Raw genomic sequence first — 13,952 nt, 5'->3', positions numbered from 1 at the left:
CTTAAATTGCCAGTGTTTTAAATCAGATATACCTGTTGCTCAAGCTGTTGCAGAGAGACTAACTTACTGACTACTGTGATATTTAGAACAGATAAGAATTTATTCTTAATTATTGTCTGCACTTTTGAATTAATATCTCATAATCTGTACAACTGTTTTTTACTCTCCTTTTTTGTGTGATAGAGCTGAATATCTTTTGCTGTTTATTTCAGTTTGTAGTAAAATCTTTTGTCAAAAGGCTTGTCTGTTTTCTTAGTGAGAGAAAGTGAATAGACCTGGTTTAATCTAGCCAGGGCATTCCTGCAACTGTTATTGTTTGGATAATTGGTCTGGTTTCTGTTTCTGTGCCTTAAATCGCTAGTGTTTTAAATCAGATATACCCGTTGCTCAAGCTGTTGCACAGAGACAGACTTACTGCCTGCTGTGATATTTAAGAAAGATAAGAGTTTATTCTCACTTATCTTCTGCACTTTTGATTTAATACCTCTCTAATCTGTAGGACAGTTTTTTACTCTCCTTTTTATTGTGTAATAGAGCTGAATATCTGTTAGTGTTGACCTCAGTGTGTAGTGAAAACCTTTGACTAAAGGCCTTTCTGTTTTCTTAATGAAAGAAAGTGAACAGATCTGGTTTAATCTAGCCAGGGTATTCCTGCAACTGATAATGTTTGGATAGTTGGTCTGCTTTCTGTTCTGTGCCTTAAATAACCAGTGTTTTAAATCACATACACCTGTTGTTCAAGCTGTTACAGAGAGACTGACTTACTGTCTGCTCTGATATTTAGAAAACATAAGAGTTTATTCAAAATTATTGTTTGTACTTTTCATTTAATATCTCTTAATCTGTACAACTGGGTTTTACTCTCCTATTTGTTGTGTGATTGAGCTGAATATCTATTACTGTTGACCTTAGTTTGTAGTGAAATCTTTTGTCTAGAGGACTGTCTGGTTTCTTAGTGAAAGAAATTGAATAGAAGTGGTTTAATCTAGCCAGGGCATTCCTGCAACTGTTATTGTTTGGATAATTGGGCTTGTTTCTGTGCTATAAATAGCTAAATAGCTCTTGTTTTAAATCAGATATACCTGTTGCTCAAGTTGTTGCAGACTGACTTACTGCCTACTGTGATATTTAGAAAAGAGTTTATTCCCAATTATCGTCTATACTTTTGATTTAATATCTGTGCAATCTGTACAACTGTTGACCTCAGTTTGAAGTGAAATCCTTTGTCTAGAGGCCTATCTGTTGTCTTAATGAGAGAAAGTGAACAGAACTGGTTTAGTCCAGCCATGGCATTCCTGCAACAGTTATTGTTTGGATAATTGGTCTGGTTTCTGTTTCTGTGCCTTAAATAGCCAGTGTTTTAAATCAGATATACCTTGTTGCTCATCTGTTGCAGAGAGACTGACTTATTGTCTGCTGTGATATTTAGAAAAGACAAGAGTTTATTCGCAATTACTGTCTGCACTTTTCTGAACAACTGTTTTTCCTCTCCGTTTTTGTTTAATAGAGCTGAATATCTTTTACTGTTGATCTCAGTTTGTAGTAAAATATTTTGTCTAGAGGACTGTCTGGTATCTTAGTGAGAGAAACTGAATAGAACTGGTTTAATCTAGCCAGGACATTCCTGTAACTGTTATTGTTTGCATAATTGGTCTGGTTTCTGTTTTTGTGCCTTAAATAGCTAGTGTTTTAAATCAGATATACCTATTGCTCAAGTTATTGCAGAGGGACTGACTGTCTGATGTGATATTTAGAAAAGATAAGAGCTTATTCTCAATTATCATCTGCACTTTTGATTTAATATCTATGTAATTTGTAAACCTGTTTTTTAATTTCATTTTCATTGTGTGATAGAGCTAAATATCTGTTAGTGTTGATCTCAGTTTGTAGTGAAATCATTTATCTAGAGGCCTATCTGTTTTCTTAATGAGAGAAAGTGACCAGAACTGGTTTAATCTAGCAGGGCATTCCTGCAACTGTTATTGTTTGGATAATTGGTCTGATTTCTGTTTCTTTCCATTCAATAGCCAGTGTTTTAAATCAGATATACCTATTGCTCAAGCTGTTTCAGAGAGAATGACTTACTTCCTGCTGTGATATTTAGAAAAGATAAGAGTTTATTCTAATTTTTCATCTGCACCTTTGATTTAATATCTCTGAAATCCGTACAACTGTGTTTACTCTCCTTTTTGTTGTCTGATAGAGGTGAATATCTGTTAGTGTTGATTTCAGTTTGTAGTGAAAGCCTGTTTTCTTAGTGAGAGAAAGTGAACAGAACTGGTTTAATCTAGCCAAGGCATTCCTGCAACTGTTTTGTTTCTATAATTGGTGCGGTTTCTGTGCCTTAAATAGCCATTGTTTTAAATCAGATATACCTGTTGCTCAAGCTGTTGCACAGAGACTGACTTACTGCCTACTGTGATATTTTGAAAACATAAGAGGTTATTCTCAATTATCATCTACTCTTTTGATTTAATATCTCTATAATCTGTACAACTGTTTTTTACTCTCTTTTTTGGTGTGTGCTAGAGCCGAATATCTCTTATTAGTGTTGACCTCAGTTTGGAATGAAATCCTTTGTTTAGAGGCCTATCTGTTTTCATAGTGAGAGAAAGTGAACAGTACTGGTTTAATCTAGCCTGGGCATTCCTGCTGCTGTTTTGTTTAAATAGTTGGTCGGGTTTCTTTGCCTTAAATAACCAGTGTTTTATATCAAATATACATGTTGCTCAAGCTGCTGCAGAGAGACTGACTTACTGCCTGCTGTGATATTTTGAAAAGATAAGAGTTTATTCTCAATTATCATCTGCACTTTTGATTTAATATCTCTGTATCTGTATAACTCTTTTTTACGCTTCCTTTTGTTGTGTGCTGGAGCTGAATATCTGTTAGTTTTGCCCTCAGTTTGTAGTGAAATCCTTTGTCTAGAGGCCTTTCTGTTTTCTTAGTGAGAGAAAGTGAACAGAACTTGCTTAATCTAGCCAGGGCATTCCTGCGACTGTTATTGTTTGGATAATTGGTCTGGTTTCTGTTTCTGTGCCTAAAATAGCCACTGTCTTAAATCAGATATACCTGTTGCTCAAGCTGTTGCATAGAGACTGACTTACTCCTGCTGTGATATTTAAAAAAAAATAAAAGTTTATCCTCTATTATCTCTGCACTTTTGATTTTATTTCTCTGTAATTCATTCAACTGTTTTTTAGTCTCCTTTTTGTTATGTGATAGAGCTCAATATCTGTTAGTGTTGACCTCAGTTTGTAGTGAAATCCTTTGTGTAGAGGCCTTTTTGTTTTCTTAGTGAGAGAAAGTGAACATAACTGGTTTAATCTTCCCAGGGCATTCCTGCAACTGTTATTGTTTGGGTAATTGGTCTGGTTTCTGTTTCTCTGCCTTAAATAGCCAGTGTTTTAAATCGGATATACCTGTTGCTCAAGCTGTTGCAGAGAGACTGACTTACTACCTGCTGCCATATTTAGAAAAGATAAGAGTTTTTTATCAGTTATCATCTGCACTTTTGAATTAATGTCTCTGTAGTCTGTACAACTGACTTTTACTCTCCTTTTTGGTGTGTGATTGAGCTGAATATCTGTTATTAGTGTTGAGCTCAGTTTGTAGCCAAATCCTTTGTCTAGAAGCCAGTTTTCTTAGTGAGAGAAAGTGAACAGTACTGGTTTAATCTAGCCAGGGCATTCCTGCAACTTTTTTGTTTGGATAATTGGTCTGGTTTCTGTGCCTTAAATATCCAGTTTTTTAAATCAGATACACATGTTGCTCAAGCTGTTGCAGTAAGAGTGCCTTGCTGCCTGCTGCGATATTTAGAAAAGATAAGAGTTTGTTATCAGTTATCAGCTTCACTTTGGTTTAATATCTCTGTAATCTGCACAACTTTTTTTTTACTCTCCCTTTTGTTGTGTGATAGAGCTGAATATCTGTTGTTAGTGTTGGCCTCAATTTGTAGTGAAATCCTTTGTCTAAAGGCCTATCCATTTTCTTAGCGAGAGAAAGTGAACATAACTGGTTTAATCTAGCCAAGACATTCCTGCAACTCTTTTGTTTGGATAATTGGTCTGGCTTCTCTGCCTTAAATAGCCAGTTTTTTTTAAATCAGATATACCTGTTGCTCAAGCTGTTTCAGAGACACTGACTTACTGGCTGCTGTAATATTTAGAATAGATAAGAGTTTGTTATCAGTTATCATCTGCACTTTTGATTTAATATTTCTGTAATCTGTACAACTGTTTTTACTCTACTTTTTGGTTTGTGATGGAGCTGAATACCTGAATACCGAAATCCATTGTCTAGAAGCCTGTTTTCTTAGTGAGAGAAAGTGAACAAAACTGGTTTAATCTAGCCAGGGCATTCCTGCAACTGTTTTGTTTGGATATTTGGTCTGGTTACTGTGCATTAAATATCCATTGTTTTAAATCAGATATACCTGTTGCAGAGAGACTGACTTAGCGCTTACTGTGATATTTTGAAAATATAAGAGGTTATTCTCAATTATCATCTGCTCTCTTGATTTAATATTTCTTTAATCTGTACAACATTTTTACTCTCCATTTCGTTGTGTGATAGAGCTGAATATCTGTTGTGTTGACCTCGTTTTGTAGTGAAATCCTTTGTCTAGAGGCCTATCTGTTTTCTTAGTGAGAGAAAGTTAATAGAACTGGTTTCATTTAGCCAGGACATTCCTGCAACTGATATTATTTGTATAATTGGTCGGGTTTCTTTTTCTGTGCCTTAAATAGCAAGTGTTTTAAATCAGATGTACCTGTTGCTCAAGCTGTTGCAGTGAGACTGCCTTACTGCTTGCTGTGATATTTAGAAAAGATAAGAGTTTGTATCAATTATCATCTGCACTTTAATTTAATATCTCTGTAATCTGTACAACTTTTTACTCTCTTTTTGGTGTGTGTTTGAGCTGAATATCTGTTATTAGTGTTGACCTCAGTTTCTAGTTAAATCCTTTGTCTTGAGGCCTACCTGTTTTCTTAGTGAGAGAAAGTGAACAGAACTGGTTTAATCTAGCCAGGGCATTCCTGCAACTGTTATTGTTTGGATAATTGGTCTGGTTTCTGTGCCTTAAATAGCCAGTGTTTTAAATCAGATATACCTGTTGCTCAAGCTGTTGCAGAGAGACTGACTTACTGCTTGATGTGATCTGTACAACTCTCTTTTAGTCTTCTTTTTGTTGTGTGCTAGAGCTGAATATCTGTTAGGGTTGTCCTCATTTTGTAGAGCTGAATATCTGTTAGTGTTGAGCTCATTTTGCAGTAAAATCCTTTGTCTAGAGGCCTATATGTTTTCTTAGTGAGAGAAAGTGAACAGTACTGGTTTAATCTAGCCAGGGCATTCCTGCAACTGTTATTATTTGGATAATTGGTCTGGTTTGTGTTTCTGTGCTTTAAATAGCCAGTGCTTTAAATCAGATATACCTGTTGCTCAAGCTGTTCTAGAGAGACTGACTTAGTGGCTGCTGTGATATTTAGAAAAGATAAGAGTTTGTCATCCATTATCATCTGCACTTTTGATTTTATATCTCTGCAATCTGTACAACTGTTTTTACTCTATTTTTTGTTGTGTGATGGAGCTGAATATCTGTTATTACTGCTGACCTCAGTTTGTAGTGAAATTCTTAGTCTAGAGGCCTGTTTTCTTAGTGAGAGAAAGTGAACAGAACTGATTTAATGTAGCCAGGGCATTCCTGCAACTGTTTTGTTTGGATAATTGGTCTCTTTTCATTGCCTTAAATAACCAGTGTTTTAAATCAGATGTACCTGTTGCTCAAGATGTTGCAGAGAGACTGACTTACTGCCTGCTGTGATATTTATTTGAAAAGATAAGAGTTTATTCTCAATTATCATATTCTTTTTTGATTTAATATCTCTTTAATCTGTACAACTGTTTTTTTAATCTTCTTTTTCATTGTGTGATCGAGCTGAATATCTGTTAGTGTTGATTTTTTGTCTAGAGGCCTATCTGTTTTCTTAGTCAGATAAGTTGAACAGAACTGGTTTAATCTAGCCAGGGCATTCCTGCAACTGTTATTATTTGGATAATTGGTCTGGTTTCTTTTTCTGTGCCTTAAATAGCCAGTGTTTTTAATCAGATATACCTGTTGTTCAACTGCTGCAGAGAGACTGCCTTACTGCCTGCTGTGATATTTAGAAAAGATAAGAGTTTGTTATCAGTTATCATCTGCACTTTTGATTTAATATCTGTGTAATCTGTATAATGGTTTTTACTCTCCTTTTTGGTGTTGACCTCATTTTGTAGTGAAATCTTTTGTCTAGAGACCTATCTGTTTTCTTAGTGAGAGAAAGTGAACAGAACTGGTTTTATCTACCGAGGGCATTCCTGCAACTGTTATTGTTTGGATAATTGGTCTGGTTTCTGTTTCTGTGCCTTAAATAGCCAGTGTTTTAAATCAAATATACCTGTTGTTCAAGTTGCTGCAGAGAGACTGCCTTACTGCCTGCTGTAATATTTAGAAAAGATAAGAGTTTATCAATTATCATCTGCACTTTTGGTTTAATATCTCTATAATATGTACAGTATTTTATTCTCCTTTTTGGTTTGTCCTAGAGCTGAATATCTGTTATTAGTGTTGACCTCAGTTTGTAGTGAAATCCTTTGTCTAGATGCCCTTCCATTTTTTTAGTGAGAGAAAGTGAACAGAACTGGTTTAATATAGTCAAGGCATTCCTGCTACTGTTTTGTCTGGATAATTGGTCTGGCTTCTCTGCCTTAAATAGCCAGTATTTTAATTCAGATATACCTCTTGCTCAAGCTGTTGTAGAGAGACTGACTTAATGCCTGATATGATATTTAGAAAATATGAGTTTGTTATCAGTTATCATCTGCACTTTTGATTTAATATCTCTGTAATCTGTACAACTGTTTTTTTACTCTACTTTTTGGTGTGTGATGGAGCTATCTGTTATTAGTGTTGACCTCTGTTTGTAGTAAAATCTTTTGTCTAGAGGCCTGTTTTCTTAGTGAAAGAAAGTGAAAATAACTGGCTTAATCTAGCCAGGGCATTTCTGCAACTGTTTTGTTTGGATAATTGGTCTGGTTTCTGTGCCTTAAGTAGCCAATGTTTTAAGTCAGATATACCTGTTGTTCAAGCTGTTACAGAGAGACTGACTTACTGCCTGCTGTGATATTTTAAAAAGATAAGAGTTTATTCTCAATCATCATCTGCTCTTTTGATTTAATATATTTTTAATCTGTGCAACTGTTTTTTACTCTCCTTTTCATTGTGTGCTAGAGCTGAATATCTGTTAGTGTTGAGCTCATTTTGCAGTAAAATCCTTTGTCTAGAGGCCTATATGTTTTCTTAGTGAGAGAAAGTGAACAGTACTGGTTTAATCTAGCCAGGACATTCCTGCAACTGTTATTATTTGGATAATTGGTCTGGTTTCTGTTTCTGTGCCTTAAATAGCATGTGTTTTAAATCAGATATACCTGTTGCTCAAGCTGTTGCAGTGAGACTGCCTTACTGCTTGCTGTGATATTTAGAAAAAGAGTTTGTATCAATTACCATCTGCACTTTAGTTTAATATCTCTGTAATCTGTACAACTTTTTACACTCTTTTTGGTGTGTGTTTGAGCTGAATATCTGTTATTAGTGTTGACCTCAGTTTCTAGTGAAATCCTTTGTCTTGAGGCCTGCCTGTTTTCTTAGTGAGAGAAAGTGAACAGAACTGGTTTAATCTAGCCAGGGCATTCCTGCAACTGTTATTGTTTGGATAATTGGTCTAGTTTCTGTGCCTTAAATAGCCACTGTTTTAAATCAGATATACCTGTTACTCAAGCTGTTGCAGAGAGACTGACTTACTGCTTGATGTGATATTTAGAAAAGATAAGAGTTTATCAATTATCTTCTGCACTTTTGTTTAATATCTCTGTATTCTGTACAACTTTTTGTTCTCCTTTTTGGTGTGTGCTAGAGCTGAATATCTCTTATTATTGCTGACCTCAGTTTGCAGTGAAATCCTTTGTCTAGAGGCCTATCTGTTTTCTTAGTGAGAGAAAGTGAACAGTACTGGTTTAATCTAGCCTGGGCATTCCTGCAACTGTTTTGTTTAGATAATTGGTCAGGTTTCTTTACCTTAAATAGCCAGTGTTTTAAATCAGATATACCTGTTGCTCAAACTGTTGTAGAGAGACTGACTTACTGCCTTCTGTTTTATTTAGAAAAGATAAAAGTATATTTTCAATTATCATCCGCTCCTTTGATTTAATATCTCTTTAATCTGTACAACAGTTTTTACTCTCCTTTTCTTTGGGTGATAGAGCTGAATATCTGTTAGTGTTGACCTCATTTTGTAGTGAAATCCTTTGTCTAGAGACCTATCTGTTTTCTTAGTGAGAGAAAGTGAACAGAACTGGTTTAATCTAGCCAGGGCATTCCTGCAACTGTTAGTGTTTGGGTAATTGGTGTGGTTTCTGTTTCTGTGCCTTAAATAGCCAGTGATTTAAATCATGTATACCTGTTGCTCTAATTGTTGCAGAGAGACTGACTTACTACCTACTGTGATATTTAGAAAAGATAAGAGTTTGTTATCAGTTATCATCTGCACTTTTGATTTAATATCTGTGTAATCTGTATAACTGTTTTTACTCTCCTTTTTGGTGTGTGCTAGAGCTGAATATCTTTTATTAGTGTTGACCTCAGTTTGTAGTGAAATCCTTTGTCTAGAGGCTTATCTGTTTTTGTAGTGAGAGAAAGTGAACAGAACTGGTTTAATATAGCCAGGGCATTCCTGCAACTGTTATTGTTTGGATAATTATCTGGTTTCTGTTTCTGTGCCTTAAATAGCCATTGGTTTAAATCAGATTTACCTGTTGCTCAAGCTGCTGCAGAGATACTGACTTACTGCCTGCTGTGATATTTAGAAATGATAAGAGGTTATTCTCAATTATCATCCACACTTTTGATTTAATATCTCTGTAATCTGCACAACTATTTTTACTCTCCCTTTTGTTGTGTGATATAACTGAATTTCTGTTATTAGTGTTCACCTAAGTTTGTAGTGAAATCCTTTGTCTAGAGGCCTATCTGTTTTCTTAGTGAGTGAAAGTGAACAGAACTAGTTTAATCTAGCCAGGGTGTACTAGCAACTGTTTTGTTTGGATAATTGGTCTGGTCTCTGTGCCTTAAATAGCCAGTGTTTTAAATCAGATATACCTGTTGCTCAAGCTGTTGCAGAGAGACTGACTTACTGTCTGATGTGATATTTAGAAAAGGTAAGAGTTTATTCTCAATTATTGTTGGCACTTTTGATTTAATATCTCTTTAATCTGTATAACTGTTTTTACTCTCCTTTTCATTGTGTGATAGAGCTGAATATTTGTTAGTTTTCACCTAATTTTGTAGTGAAATCCTTTGTCTGGAGACCTATCTTTTTTTCTTAGTGAAACTAAGTGAACAGAACTGGTTTAATCTAGCCAGTGCATTCTTGCAACTGTTAATGTTTGGGTAATTGGTCTGGTTTCTGTTTCTGTGCCTTAATTGCAAGTGATTTAAATCAGATATACCTGTTGCTTAAGCTGTTGTAGAGAGACTGACTTACTGCCTGCTGTGATATTTAGAAAAGATAAAAGTGTATTCTGAATTATCATCTGCACTTTTGATTTAATATCTCTGTAATCTGTACAACTCTTTTTTACTTTCTTTTTTGTTGTGTGCTAGAGCTGAATATCAGTTAGTGTTGATTTTAGTTATTGTTTGTATAATTGGTTTGGTTTCTGTTTCTATGCCTTAAATAGCCACTGTTTTAAATCAGATATACCTGTTGCTCAAGCTGTTTCAGAGAGACTGACTTACTGTTTGCAATGATTTTCAGAAAATATATATGTTTATTCTCATTTATCATCTGCACTTTTGATTTAATATCTTTGTAATCTGTACTCTCTTTTCTGTTCTGTGATAGAGCTGAATATCTGTTAGTTTTGATTTCATTTTGTAGTGTAATCCTATGTCTAGAGGCCTGTCTGTTTTCTTAGTGATAGAACATGAATAGAACTTGTTTAATCTAGGCAGGGGATTCCTGCAACTGTTATTGCTTGGATAAGTGGTTTGATTTCTGTTTCTGTGCCTTAAATAGCTAGTGTTTTAAATCAGATATACATGTTGCTCAAGCTGTTGCAGAGAGACTGACTTACTGCCTGCTGTGATATTTAGGAAAGTTAAGAGTTTATTCTCAGCTATCATCTATACTTTTGATTTAATACCTCTGTAAATTATAGAACTGTTTTTACTCTACTTTTTTGTGATAGAGGTGAATATCTGTTAGTGTTGACCTCAGTTTGTAGAGATATCCTTTGTCTAGGGGTCTAGCTGTTTTCTTACTGACAGAAAGTGAACATAACTGGTTTATTCTAGCCAGGGCATTCCTGCAATTGTTATTATTTGGATAATTGGTCTGTTTTTTGTTTCTGTGCCTTAAATAGCCTCTGCTTTAAATAAGATATACTTGTTGCTCAAGCTGTTGCAGAGAAACTTACTTACTGGCTGCAATGATATTTAGAAAAAATGTATTCTCAATTATCATCTGCACTTTTTATCAAATATCTCTGTAATCAGTACAACTATTTTTACTCTCATTTTCATTGTGTGATAGAGCTGAATATCTGTTAGTGTTGACCTCAGTTTGTAGTGAAATCCTTTGTCTGAGGCCTATATGTTTTCTTAGTGAAAGAAAGTGAGCAGAACTCATTTAATCTAGCCAGGCCATTCCTGCAACTGTTATTTTTTGGATAATTGGTCTGGTTTGTGTTTCTGTGCCTTAAATAACCAGTGCTTTAAATCAGATATACCTGTTGCTCAAGCTGCAGTAGAGAGACTGACTTAGTGGCTGCTGTGATATTTAGAAAAGACAAGAGTTTGTCATCCATTATCATCTGCACTTTTGATTTTATATCTCTGTAATCTGTACAACTGTTTTTACTCTATTTTTTTGGTGTGTGATGGAGCTGAATATCTGTTATTACTGCTGACCTCAGTTTGTAGTGAAATCCTTTGTCTAGAATCCTATCTGTTTTCTTAGTGAGAGAAAGTGAACAGAACTGGTTTAATCTAGCCAGGGCATTCCTGCAACTGTTATTGTTTGGATAATTGGTCTGGTTTCTGTTTCTGTGCCTTAAATAGCCAGTGGTTTAAATCAGATTTACCTGTTGCTCAAGCTGCTGCAGAGAGACTGACTTACTGTTTGCTGTGATATTTAGAAATGATAAGAGGTTATTCTCAATTATCATCCGCAGTTTTGATTTAATATCTATGTAATCTACACAATTATTTTTTACTCTCCCTTTTGTTGTGTGATATAACTGAATTTCTGTTATTAGTGTTCACCTAAGTTTGTAGTGAAATCCTTTGTCTAGAGGCCTATCTGTTTTCTTAGTGAGTGAAAGTGAACAGAACTAGTTTAATCTAGCCAGGGCATTCTAGCAACTGTTTTGTTTGGATAATTGGTCTGGTCTCCGTGCCTTAAATAGCCAGTGTTTTAAATCAGATATACCTGTCGCTCAAGCTGTTGTAGAGAGACTGACTTAGTGGCTGCTTTGATATTTAGAAAAGATAAGACTTTGTCATCCATTATCATCTGCACTTTTGATTTTATATCTATGTAATCTGTACAACTGTTTTTACTCTATTTTTGGTGTGTGATGGAGCTGAATATCTGTTATTACTGCTGACCTCAGTTTGTAGTGAAATCCTTTATCTAGAGGCCTGTTTTGTTAGTGAGAGAAAGTGAACAGAACTGATGTAATGTAGCCAGAGCATTCCTGCAGCTGTTTTGTTTGGATAATTGGTCTCTTTTCATTGCCTTAAATAACCAGTGTTTTAAATCAGATGTAGCTGTTGCTCAAGATGTTGCAGAGAGACTGACTTACTGCTTCCTGTGATATTTATTTGAAAATATAAGAGTTTATTCTCAATTATAGTCTGCTTTTTTTATTTAATATCTCTTTAATCTGTACAACTGTTTTTTAATCTTCTTTTTCATTGTGTGATCGAGCTGAATATCTGTTAGTGTTGACCTGATTTTGTAGTGAAATCATTTGTCTAGAGGCCTATCTGTTTTCTTAGTGAGAGAAAGTGAACAGAACTGGTTTAATCTAGCCAGGGCATTCATGCAACTGTTATTATTTGGATAATTGGTCTGGTTTCGTTTTCTGTGCCTTAAATAGTCAGTGTTTTAAATCAGATATACCTGTTGCTTAAGCTGTTGCAGAGAGACTACCTTCCTGCCTGCTGTGATATTTAGAAAAGATAAGAGTTTGTTATCAGTTATCATCTGCACTTTTGATTTAGTATCTCTGTAATCTGTATAACTGTTTTTTACTCTCCTTTTTGGTGTGTGCAAAAGCTGAATATCTGTTATTAGTGTTGACCCCAGTTTGTAGTGAAATCCTTTGTCTAGAGGCCTATCTGTTTTCTTAGTGAAAAAAAGTGAAACGAGCTGGTTTAATCTAGCAAGGGCATTCCTGCAACTGCTGTTGTTTGCATAATTGTCTGGTTTCGGTTTCTGTGCCTTAAATAGCCAGTGTTTTAAATCAAATATACCTGTTGCTCAAGCTGTTGCAGAGAGACTGCCTTACTGCCAGCTGTGATATTTAGAAAAGATAAGAGTTTGTTATCAATTATCATCTGCACTTTTGGTTTAATATCTCTGTAATATGTACAACATTTTACTCTCCTTTTTGGTGTGTGTTTGAGCTGAATATCTGTTATTAGTGTTGACCTCAGTTTGTAGTGAAATCCTTTGTCTAGATGCCCTTCCATTTTCTTAGTGAGAGAAAGTGAACAGAACTGGTTTAATATAGTCAAGGCATTCCTGCAACTGTTTTGTTTGGATAATTGGTCTGGCTTCTCTGACTTAAATAGCCAGTGTTTTAATTCAGATATACCTCTTTTTCAAGCTGTTGCAGAGAGACTGACTTAATGCCTGATATGATATTTAGAAAATATAAGTGTTTGTTATCAATTATCATCTGCACTTTTGATTTAATATCTCTGTAATCTGTACAACTGTTTTTTTACTCTACTTTTTGGTGTGTGATGGAGCTATCTGTTATTAGTGTTGACCTCTGTTTGTAGTAAAATCTTTTGTCTAGAGGCCTGTTTTCTTAGTGAAAGAAAGTGAAAATAATTGGCTTAATCTAGCCAGGGCATTTCTGCAACTGTTTTGTTTGGATAATTGGTCTGGTTTCTCTGCTTTAAATAGGCATTGTTTTAATTCATAGGTTCATACTAGGCTATCTGCCCTAGAGCATTTATAAGCCTTGCCAGAGTGTGTTTGGCTTTCGCCACCCATTTTAAATTAATTTTGCTATGCCCTTTTTCGAGGGTAGTATACTGTGCCTCTGTCTAACAGTGACACAGAAGTGATACCCGGGGTAAGCCTACGATCTCCCATCCACTCATCAAGATTCCTCTTGAAGAGAGTCAATGAGGGACTCTGCCTAACCTGGACTGGGATTTTATTCCAGAGTGAAGGGAGCCTCTGGGTTATGAATCTGTCCCTCCAGCATGTCCTATTTATTTCAGTGCTGAGGTTCAAGTCTCTTGAGTGCATGGCTCGATGGGATTTGGATTTTCTGAGGTGCAGCATGTCCATTAATTCCGGGTTGGACTTTGCTTTATACGTCAGGCAAAGATAGCCTCTGAGCAGGCGGTATGCCACTGAGTAGAGCTGGAGTTTCTTTAACCAGGCAGCATATGGCATCTGTTTGAGCCCTTTGATCCTCTTGGTGAGGTACTTTTGGGGTCTTTCCAGTTGCTGCAGGTGTCTGGTAAGGTACATCCCAAAAGGGGCATTGTACTCAAATTATGGGCCTGATGAGGGATGAGTAAAGAGGCATAATGACCTCCCCTGATCTAGATGTGAATCCCTTCATGATTAGGTGGGCTATATAAAATGTTTTTCTAACCACTTTGGCCA

The sequence above is a fragment of the Protopterus annectens genome, chromosome 5.part0 (genome assembly GCF_019279795.1).
Source record: "Protopterus annectens isolate FY-2018-M chromosome 5.part0, PAN1.0, whole genome shotgun sequence".
Taxonomy (NCBI): domain Eukaryota; kingdom Metazoa; phylum Chordata; order Ceratodontiformes; family Protopteridae; genus Protopterus; species Protopterus annectens.
The sequence above is the reverse complement of the archived record's forward strand: the minus strand, read 5'-3'. Positions refer to the sequence as shown.